Genomic DNA, 12,122 nt, shown 5'->3' on the forward strand with positions numbered 1-12,122 from the left:
AGCTGAAGGATACTTGGGGGGGGCCTGGGGGAAGCTGAAGGATACTTGGGGGGCCCTGGGGGAAGCTGAAGGATACTTGGGGGGGCCCTGGGGGAAGCTGAAGGATACTTGGGGGGGCCCTGGGGGAAGCTGAAGGATGCTTGGGGGGGCCTGGGGGAAGCTGAAGGATACTTGGGGGGGCCCTGGGGGAAGCTGAAGGATGCTTGGGGGGGCCTGGGGGAAGCTGAAGGATACTTGGGGGGGCCCTGGGGGAAGCTGAAGGATACTTGGAGGGGCCCTGGGGGAAGCTGAAGGATACTTGGGGGGCCTGGGGGAAGCTGAAGGATACTTGGGGGGGCCCTGGGGGAAGCTGAAGGATACTTGGGGGGGGCCCTGGTGGAAGCCTCATTATGTGTGAGCCCAGAGACAATTAACTTTATACAGTTGATATAAAATATTTTACTACAGTATTTGCTTCAGAATCTTTTTTTTCTAGATTTTCCTCCTTTAAAATTGGGTGCGTCTTATATTCCGGAGCGTCTTATAGGGCGAAAAATACGGTATGATATAGACATTGATATTCTGGAAAAGTTTGCAATTCGTCTTCATTTTTTGTATTTTTTTTCTGTTATTTAGCTTTAGTTCTGACAGACAAGATATACAGTCCCTTAACATCTAAACTAGTACATGAGAGGAGATAGCTGATGCCACACCTAAAGGAAGCAATGGCAGAACTACCAGGGGGCTGGGGTTGTGACTGCACAAGGGCTTGTCCCTAGGTGGGAGGACTCTGGGGATGCGTCGAGCTGTAAACCATATTAGTGAGAAGGCTGGCAGATGGTGTAGGAGTGTGGGGGCCCTGTTGAAAAATTTGCACCTAGGCCTACAGGGCTTTAGTTCCATTTTGGATGGAAGTCAGCACAAAACTTGTACCAGAAGAGCAGAACTATGCCTGTCAGAACAGCATAAAATGTAGTATGTGGAAGTCCCTGGAACACCCCTTCTTTGCAAACCACCCAGGAATTACAAGTAAGGTGTTGGGTCACAGGCTCAGGGCAGGTGTTAGTACAGTACAGATCTACCTTTGTAACTGTGAACACTGGGCTCTGCACTCTATCCCAGATTACCAGTCCAGAGTGTGATACAAGTAAACTGGCTTTTCAAAATTATTACATGCACATTTGCAGAATTGTAAATTCCCTTTATTTTATAAGCAATATCCAAATCATGACCACACTTGCACTTTACTATTATTGCATTAAACACTTTGGTTTCCTCCATCAACCTTTCAGGTCTGCATCATTGGTAATGTAAATACTGAATTGTATAACTGAAGTAGAGATAATTGGGTTTTCCATGAAGCCTTATGAGGCAGCTTTGCCTTTGATGCATATTGTATAAGCGGGAGCATATGTGAGTTTTTTCAGCCAAAACACTGATCAACACAAATGAATAGGGAAACAGTGATAAATGACCAGCTGGTAGCATCACTAACTTGGAAGTCACTGGAGAACTGAACATATGACTTGGCCACTAGATGGCTGACTTGGTCTTTTTTTTAAGTTGGCTGCTTCCCATATGACGAAACATTTTGTACTTCTGTCTTGATTTTCAGTTTTGTGATGGCTTGTTTTACTTCTCCTGGAACTGCTCTGGACACGGTTGAACACATTTTTACTGGGGCTTAGGGGTATACATATTTGATTCATTTGATTGCTATGGTCATTTTATAAATCTCTCCCAGAGCGAAGACCTTAATATAACTTAAGACCTGTAATTTAACTGCTATTCCCATTTCTGTGGACAACACCCTTAAATATGGGCTTAAAGTTTTGCTGGGAGGATTAGGGCTGCAGCAGGGGCACTCAGCGCCAGATTTCTAATGACAGCACCAAAAGCCCCGTCCCTTAGGATCACACATGAGCATCCATTTAGCTCACATATGGAGCACTGGGGACAGGATGCACAAAGTTGTGTATCAATTTTGCTATTAGCATAGTTCATATAATTGGCCCATAAGGCTTATGACCTTTTGCTGCACACTGTAATATAGTGTTTAGCAGGGGGTGGGCCTACCTCTTTGGCCTGCATCTGTTTAACCAGGTGGATGTTCCACTGAGTCTGGGATCAACAAGGCCCTAGAAGCTGTGCAGCCCTAAAAGTACCAGTACCTCTAGTGAAGTCAGGGAGCATGGGCCTTGTGAATGAGGAATAAATAAGAGCAGGTTAGTTCTTGTTATAACACCTTCTAGTAAAGTCAGTCTTAGCAAGAGCAGCTTCTTTGCTCCAACCAGGAGAACAGCGGGACTATTCTCCTTTACAGGTTCTGCTGTCTTAGTGAAGGTGTCGCAATAGCGACAGGGAATTCAGGCATACTCTTCTCCGTGATTCAAGCAGGCCTGTATTTGTGGCGAGGCCACAAAGGCCCGGGCCTAGGGTTGCATGCTGCCCAGCCACACGTAAAATTTGCTCGCATACAGAGCACTGGGGATGGGACGGCCTCTGGGCGCACTACAATGAGCTGACTAAAGTCAGCTGTAGGGCTCTGGAGCACTTTAGGTAGAAACCCTAAGATTATAAATCTACCTAACCCAGCTGGTTCTTCACAGTTGTGCACTATTATAATTCTGCTGCATCTTGAATGTACCTTTTTATTGATTTGTATTGCATTGATTTGTATTGGACAATAAACTAGTTCTGTTTGAGTTTGCTGCAACAGAACTTCTGTTGTCCTTCTTTTCCAACACTATATTACTTCTGGCAGTGGGAGGTGTAGTTCAAAAACACCCTCCATAATATAACTCTTCCACATAGCGAAGACACATCCTAAGAAAGTGAGTCCAATATACCACATGCTCTAGTCTAATCCATCCTAGCTGGACTTTTCTGTATTATAGCCAAGAAGTGGTTACATTTGTTATTGGGCATATTCATCAAATGGTGAAGGTATATTCCACAACAGTTTGCCAGAAAATAACCCTACAGCTTTTTATTCTTTTTTTAGAATTCTCCTCTGGTGAACTGTGGCAGCCAGACTGACTTGTGATTGTGCCCCAATATCCCCTGTCTGCAATGTAATGGACAGAAATAACGTTCCTTCTGTTACTACAGCCTTTCTTAAAAGGAAGTTCCACTCCTCAAAGTTTGCAGTATTCTGTAATATTTTCTTTTTGTGTCCCAAAACGATCATCTCTTATGCCTGCATAGGAGGAATCAATAGCTTAAAAAAAACAGTAACCGCAGGGATTCCATGTTACAGATTAGCACACATTGATTGTTTCAGACACTGTTTAAAGCTATTTGTCCAAATGAAATGCTGCATGGAGGAAAAAGAACATTCCTTTTTACTCTAAAGCTAACTCAAAAAAGTAAGTAAAAACTTGCTGTTTTAGTAAAATATATATTTGGGTCAGTGTAAAAGTACAAAAAAATGTTAGATTAGTGCAGCTACACATCAAAAAGGTCATGCTTCATTCTTCTTTATCCAGATCCTTAGATGCTCATTGTTTGGGTTATGTAAAGATGAATGTCCACTGGTTACATGGTATCTTTTTAAATTTGTATTAACTGAAGTGTGCTTCATGTAATGCATGTAGAATGTTAACAATATAGGATTTTGCATGTATTCAGACAATATTCACTGTACTGGTCACTTTTAAACTTATCACTGTTTGTACCGTGTGCAATGAGTCTTATGCACCCATTTAATCACTGTCTAATGCAGTGGAGTATATGTAGTGAGAGTCTGACAAGCAAGGGGCTGCTTCCCCTGTACCCATGCTTTAGATGTGCAGCAGCCATATTTTGCCACGTTACATCCAGTGCTGTACTTGGGTCCTAACGGTGACCTATTGGCACATGCGCAGTATGGATGTGACACAATGTGCATGCGCAGAAGTGGCGTAGTTTACTCCCCTCACCCACAAAACTTGTGCGACTTTTATTCTTGGATGCTAGTTTATTTGTTTAAGTTACAAATGTGTTCCTATCAAAGGTTACCAGCCACTACTTTTCTGCTATTGTAAGGTACAATTCACCCCAATTTTCATGTAATTTTAAGATTCCGATATAAATAACGTAATTTATCCTTTCACTGTAATATTTGCCCACAAATCAATGATGATTTTGGCTGTTAAAGGGCTTGTACAAACAGGTGTTTTTTAAGCATTTGACATGCGTGAGAAATGCAGGTTTGAATATACGTAAACACATTCGCTAATTGATTCCATTATATACTGCCTAGCACTCATGAGGTGCGTTTTACTCCTTTTGCATTTCATAGTACAGGTTTCGTACCCCTTATTCGGAAACCCATTATCCAGAAAGTTCAGAATTATGGAAAGGCCATCTCCCATAGACTCAATTTTAATCAAATAATTCACATATTTTAAAATTATTCCCCTTTTCTCTGTAATAATAAAACAGGACCTTGTACTTGATCCCAACTAAGATATAATTAATCCTTATTGGAGCCAAAACAATACTATTAACTACTGGTTAAATTATTTTATTAGCAGGCTTAAGGTAGGAGATCCAAATTACGGAAAGACCCCTTATCCAGAAAACCCAAAGTCCCGAGCATTCTGGATAATGGGTCCCATACCTGTACAGGTATTGGACCTGTTATCCAGAATGCTCGGGACCTGGGGTTTTCAGGATAAGGGATCTTTCCATAATTTGGATCTTCATAACTTAAATCTGCTAAAAATAAAAATTTCCAGAGATATTCGGCCGGCGCTCCCCTGTCCGAAGATCTTCCTCCTCAGACATGCCCAAGGTAAGAATAAAGCAGGCGTGCACAGGGTGGGAGTTGGGAGGGATGCAGGGGCCCTGTAACTTAATTAACTTCCTAAACACCCATAATGCAGAAATTTCAGACTAGAATAGTATCAATGAAACATATCAGTATCAGTATTACCAGCCTGGCATATCAATCATGCCAAATACAGCTTGATATTCCACCTTATTTTACATTTGCCTTTGTTATTATGACAAAATTGATGCCCAGAGCTGGGCAGGTCTAAGACATGTACTCAACACCTACTACACTTTAACTATAGACCCTGACACCAGAATGGACGATTATGGGCCCCCATTCTCGTATTGCCTTAGGAATAACTGAGGGAAAACCACCCCAGGTCTGGATTAAATGCCACCCTTGTACAGGTTATTTATTTATTTTGAAATTAAGCTATACCTACATAAATTGGCGAAATTACTCTATCATCACACAAGTCACACAAGTCTGGCAGAGGAAAGCAATTTCAGTACAACAGGCATGCTTTAAATAGGTAAAAAAAATGTTTACAATATAGGTGAAAAAAATGTTTACAATATAGGAGAGCTGCACTGACACCCTGTCAAAGGATAAAGAAACAGGAAGTAATTCAGTGCTTCCAGGCACACTTTAGTACATGAATACAGATTGATACTTATGAATCTATGAATTACTGCCTGACTCGTGTGCCTGGGGCTAATTGGGGGGCAGCAGCATGGGGAGGAAATGATCAATGAACCCCTGATCTGTAAGTGGCATGGAAACATTGTTATGATATTACATATTCTGTTGTAAAATACAATGGAAAGCAAAGATGGTGAATGCCTGGAAAAGTATTATATTGCTGGGTATAATTAAGCTGTCCACCCCTGCACAGATTGGATGTCAGTGGGTCTGCAGGGTTTTGATTTTTGTATTATATTATAAATATGAAGGTAGCTATGCTTATGATCCATTGCCGTAAGCAGTAATAAAGCAGTGTTTAAATTTGGCACTTCTATGTTATTTGATTCAATTACATATTAACTGTTGAAGGGATGGGGTACAATACATATAACTGGTTGCCTATAGAAGATCTATCATTTTCCATTGTTATGACAAAGAAATTTAAGAGGCAGCACACAGTGGTGCTGATTTACTAACACTGATGCTAATTTGTACCAGTACAGTTACAGTAACCAGTAAACAACTGGTTTTGATCAGTCTACTGTAAATTAGAAAATTAAAGGACATGCAAATCCTACATTTTACAGTAAACCTTTAAAGTATAAAGGTTGGGCACATCTCCCCCACCCAAACTGCATAATTTGTACTGCATGTATTCCCTCACTTCGCCAGCACCATCATATGTTCTCTAACAAATAACAGCCTTCACATGGAGGACATTTTTTCTCACATAAACATCTTTCTTCAGCAGGGTGCCCACCTATAGCAGATTTTATTTTATGGAAACATGCCATCTCTTCATTGGCTGCTAGACTGGAGGGTATGTATAGCAAGCTGGGCTGATAAGAACTGAGCATGCTCAGTAAGTCAAGAGCCAATGTCAATTCCTAAAGGAGTGGCCAAGTGGGTTAGAGGAGGAAAAGGAATCCCAAGTGACTAAGGGGATGTTGCAGCCCTACTTTTAACAACTGGAGTGGCAGACATTTAAATGTTTCAAAGAGGCTGTTCACAAATTATTTTTTTTTGTGGGGGGTCCTTTAAAGCAAATGTCTGTGTTATGCTGTTGGGTGAGTTTTAATGAGCTACATATTCTTAATCTAGATTGCCTCTTTAATTAGAAAATGTTTCAGAAGGTTTTATGTTTAAGGTATAAACAATAAATGAAAAAATGGAATTTGCTGCTCTATTAATTCAAACGTAACCACATCATTTGTTTCAATTTATTTTATTTTGCTTTTCAGCAACAGCCAATTAGAGTAAAAAAAACATATTTCTCTGTGGAATATATGTATAAGCATAGTGTTATGAACCACAGGCGCTGCTTGTTTGAATGTATTTACCTTGCTTTGCTTTGTTTTGTTCACAACCTTTATAACCTCTATTACAAAAATATGATTACAAATGACAGACTTGGGGAATTAATTTAGGCTATTTTGTTACATGTTCATATACTGCATATGACTTTGAACAGCTCATAGACCTTTGCATCAATATGAATAATGTAAAAGCCACTAACATTATAGCCAAACATACACAACATTCTTGGGAATGTAAATGGAGAACCGAATGGGCAGTCTTGAAGACTGAAGACAAATTTCCTATCATGCTGTAGTATTTGCAGAGGAATTACTGGTCCACGTTTATAGAGATAATAGGCACACACTTCAAATGAATTATTAGATGAGATGAGATTAACTTGTATTGACATCAAAGTTGGCTCACAAAGAAACTTCGGACGACTTCGGAAAACCGAATCGGTGCATGGGAAGATGTATCGGGGAGGTTAGCGATATATGGGAAGACATTTCGGGGAAATTGTTGCCCGTAATAGCGAAGATTTATCACGGGCGTCTAATCCTGTGTGCCAGTGCCCTAATGTGTGTTTTTTTGTATACGCATGGCAATTTGTATTTACAGATATGGGACATGTAATCCAGAATGCTTAGGACCTGGGGTTCTTTGGATAAGGGGTCTTTCCATAATTTGGATCTCCATACCTTAAATCTGATGTCCCACGGGGGGATTAATCACCCACAGTTAAATGTCTGTTACCACGACCGACTAATCTTCCTGAAATATCTTTTTACCAACGATTTCTACTGCATCATTTCAATACACATTATTGCCAGTGGCAAAGCATTAGTTAGCCACAATAACAGAGATTAACCATGGGTGACTAATCTCACCGTGGGCCATGACTCTAAGTCTGCTAAAAAATCATTTAAACATTAAATAAACCCAATAGAATTGTTTCGCCTTCAATAGGGATTAAATATATCTTAGTTACAAGGCACTGTTTAGATTACCGAGAAAAAGGAAATCTGTTTTAAAATGTTGACTTATTTGATTAAAATGGATCAGACCCCATATGCAACTGCTTCCTCTATACTGGGGGATGAGGAGGGTAGGATCACATAACACACAAAATCGTGGGTGACTGAGATTCCCGTGTATATAGTTATACCACTGGTTCACAAACAGTGCCTTAACTCTGACACAATGATTGGGTTTACGGTGTTAGCATCATACATAGTGGTTGGTTGGGGATTTGCTTGAGTGAGAATTAGTGCAGTGCTAGATCCACAGCTGATCCTGAAACTGTGGCCCTAACTGCTACTGGGGTACTTCCATGGAGCTTAGCTGCTAAGCAAGCTGGCCCACTCCTAGCTCTTTACAAATAAGATTAGTTAAGACTAGCTGGCCTATCTGAATGATGTGCAATGGCAAGACTCCTATTTGACTTTTACCTGAAGTACTGGTAAAGAGGCTTGGGCCCAGTATTGTCTTTTAGGGTAATCATCTTTTGCTTCCAAAACCTGCTAGAAGAGATTCCCTAGCCTGTCCTTCCATTTAGTGACTGGAACATATAGCAACACCTAATTAACATAAATATAAACTTAATAAATTATATCTACACCTTACTCTTTCTTATAGTGATGTGTGGGGAAAAACTCAACCCGCAGCAGACCCTAACCAAAACCTTAACCTGCACCCATCCCTAACCCACAAAATGTTGCCATTGTAGGACCCGCACCCATCTCATACGTGCATCTTTCTGTTTTCTACTGTACGTCTGCCAACACCTTCCAAGACTTACTTAGACTGTATCTCATACCACATGGCACTTAATCTCTGTGTATTTATACTTATTTATTGTGTTTATTAATTGTGTGTAATTGTGTATATTGTAAGTTTGTGCAGTGCTGCGTATCCTTCTAGCGCTTTATAACTAAAGTTATACATAAATATATACATACAATACAAGGAAACATCGAAAACAGAGAAAGTGTCTGCTTCTCCAGTCTGACCGCACCCAAACACGCATATATTACCCTATCCCACTTGAACTAATGGTATGGTGGCAGGGTGATTATTATTTTTGCCTATTGTTGCCTAATAAAAAAAATATAAATGATTTTTGTTATTTCTGGTACTAAAGAAAATAATATCAGTTTTATTTTAGCGTTTCCTGTTGCTCCATGGTTCTTACAAGTGGAAATGTATCTAAGGAAACTTTACTTTTTAGATTAGAATGGTCAGCAGTATAAATGACTTGGTATGTTAAAATATTCCTTTGACTTTGGAAGCTTTGAGTTTATTTCCAGCTTTACAGAAGTCTTTCCCAGAAGGGTGAGCATGTCGAACAAATAAATTGACTTGGGTCCAGCAAATTATGGTTGTGAAAAAAAAATTGTACCAGCAATGTAGAGGTTTGCATTAGCCAAGATTTGTTTGTAAACTTTAAGAACAGACTGGATACAAAAATTTGAGTGCAAAGACAACTGTAGAATCTATGCATAAAAGCTGGAGTAAGGAAGCAGTATAGTGCTGAAGTAAAAAACAGAGCAAAGAGTCAAAGAGATCAAGTAGTATGTACAGAAGACAAGAGAAGCTAAGGGACTAAAGAGGAGGATCTGTTTGTAGATGGATGCAGAAGAGTACTAAATATGGAATGCAAGCGTCATATATTGAATTTGTTATTGTTTATGAGTGTACTATTGTAGTCTTGCCTGATTCGGGAGAGGGTTGAATTGTTGCACAACAGGGAAAATTTATAGTGCAGTAAATTGAAAATTGTGTATAAGAACTTCATTTGTGAGTTCAGCCCGAGTTATGAGCATGTGCAAATGTGCATGTTATGTGCAAAACATGTTATGGTTTTGTGTTTAGATTAGAGATCACAACAGAAAAATTCACCCACTTTCTATTCATTCCTATAGGATTTTTAGAAGCGTATTTAATAAAATAGTGGACATTCACTCATTGATAAATACACTTCTAAAAATCCCATAGGAATGAATAGAATGTAGGTGAATTTTTCTGTTTTATGTACAGGTATGGGATCCCTTATCCGGAAACCCAGTATCCAGAAAGTTCCAAATTACAGAATGGCCATCTCCCATAGATTTTATTATAAGCAAATAATTCTAATTCTTAAAAATGATTTCCTTTTTCTCTGTAATAATAAAATAGTACCTTGTACTTGATCCCAACTGAGATATAATTAATCCTTATTGGAGGCAAAACAAGCCTATTGGGTTTATTCAATAGTTAAATTATTTTTAGCAGACTTACATTATGGAGATCCAAATTACAGAACGATCCCTTATCCGGAAAACCCCAGTTCCCGAGCATTCTGGATAACACCTGTATTAAGCTCTAAACTCACATTTTGATAAATCTGCCGCTTAAAGTTTAGTTTTGTAAAAACAAATAACCAGTGGCCTGCAGAGGGTGCTAATAGATCACGTAGTAGAGCTGTCCCTGTTTCTGTTTTTTTTCAAAACTGTGAAATTAAACAGTTGTAATACTTGTTTTTGCTGATTATCAACCCCAGGATTTTTAAACCATTAGTCCTACTAATTAAACATGTCTGTAGAACCGCAAAAACAAATTGGCTAGTAGCATGCCAAGAGTAAAATTCTCTCAATACAGCATTAAACCAAATATGAAAAACTAAATAGTCGGTATAACAGAAGAAAGTCTGCAGCATGGAGGTATTGCACGACTCCTGTACTGGCAAAGGTGTTACTGCTAGTCCCAAAAGGAAATGATACATTCTGCTGATACAAAGCTGAAAATGTGTAGTACCGTTCCCAGGGACATTGGATTTCTTCAAGTACAAACATGGAGAAAATTGTATTCAGTACTGCTAAACTGGACATTAGTATAAACAGGCCACTATGCATGTGTTTGTTGTGGTAGCCTACCAAAAATATGTAGGGTAGGAAATAGGTGACACGGCGACATAAGTTCAACAAATAGCAGCAACTCTTAAAATACCACTCTGGCTCAATCTGCTACAGCATATCATTCATTTTACTGCAGAAGAAGATTAGCACTAAAATGTATAAGGGAGTTATGTTCCTAGGTTGTCCCTTTTGGACCTTCATATGATCAGCCACTAGGTCCGTAAGTTGTGGTAGTTTCAGGGTAGTTTCAGGCAGGAAGGAGAGCAGCGTCAAACTGGAACTGGGAAAAAACCCAATGTGTCCCAGCGGCCCAGATCCGATCCCCCCCAGGGCACTCCCGTGATCCGCTGTCAACCGGGGTCAGAGTGTGTTGGGGCACCAGCGGGGGGGGGGGAGGTGAAGGCAGCAGGGGCCCCTGAGGCAGAAGCCCCTGTGGTCCCTGCACCCCCAATCCGACCTGAACGAGAGTGTGCAGATTGAAAGCCAAACTGCAAGTTAGTAATATGGAAGAACACATTAAGGTGCTTATTTATTAGGCTAATGCCACACAAAATGCTTCCCGAGAATACATCCCGCCATTGTAAAATGCGCCTACCTTGTGCCTGCACCTGAATGAATGGAATACGCTCAAGCAAATTTAGAGTGATAGGTGCCTTTTAAAGTAACTCTTTACACACTTTACTTCATCACTTGTCAGAAAGATTTAATACTGATGAAAGCAGGTAATAAAAATACTATTTACTTTTTCCATTACAATGGCTTCCAATTCTACCATGCCATTGTACAAAGCAGAATCAACTTTAATTGCATTGGTAACACTTGTTACGGCAGGTGACATGCCAGGTATTTTTTTTCTAATCTTACATATGTAGGGGACCCAAGGGCTTTATCTTCCTTCTGTGCAGGAAGTCCCAGTCTTCTCCCTTAACATGTGGGAGGGAGGTTTCCATATAGCACACACGTTTTGTGACTAATTCCTAGTTTGTATAAGGGGAGGGTGCACATGTCTTACCTTCTTTAGTCTGCACCTAGTACCAGGGGTTGATTACCAACAACCTTAGAAAAGTCAGGTAGTAGAGACCCCATGAACAAGGTGAAAATAGTAGTAGTCAGCTTTGTCAAAGCACACTCCTAGAAGACTATGACATAGATAGACTAGCTTATGTAATGTATGTGGTATAGTGGGGAGTTAGAATTCACCCGCTTAGGTGTAGGGACCACAGATGGAAAGCAGGGCAGGAGGTGAAGGCGGCAGGGGCCCCTGAGGCAAAAGCCCCGGTGGGCCATGCACCCCCAGTCCGACCCTGAAGGAGAGTGTGCAGATTAAAAGCCAAACTGCAAGTTAGTAATATGGAAGAACACATTAAGGTGCTTATTTATTAGGCTAATGCCACACAAAATGCTTGGCCAGAATAAGTCCCACGACTCTAAAATGTGGCTACCTTGTGCCTGCACCTGAATGAATGGAAAACGCTTGAGAATTCGCATTTTTGGCAGGTATCAGCTAC

The sequence above is a fragment of the Xenopus tropicalis genome, chromosome 1 (assembly GCF_000004195.4).
Source record: "Xenopus tropicalis strain Nigerian chromosome 1, UCB_Xtro_10.0, whole genome shotgun sequence".
NCBI lineage: Eukaryota > Metazoa > Chordata > Amphibia > Anura > Pipidae > Xenopus > Xenopus tropicalis.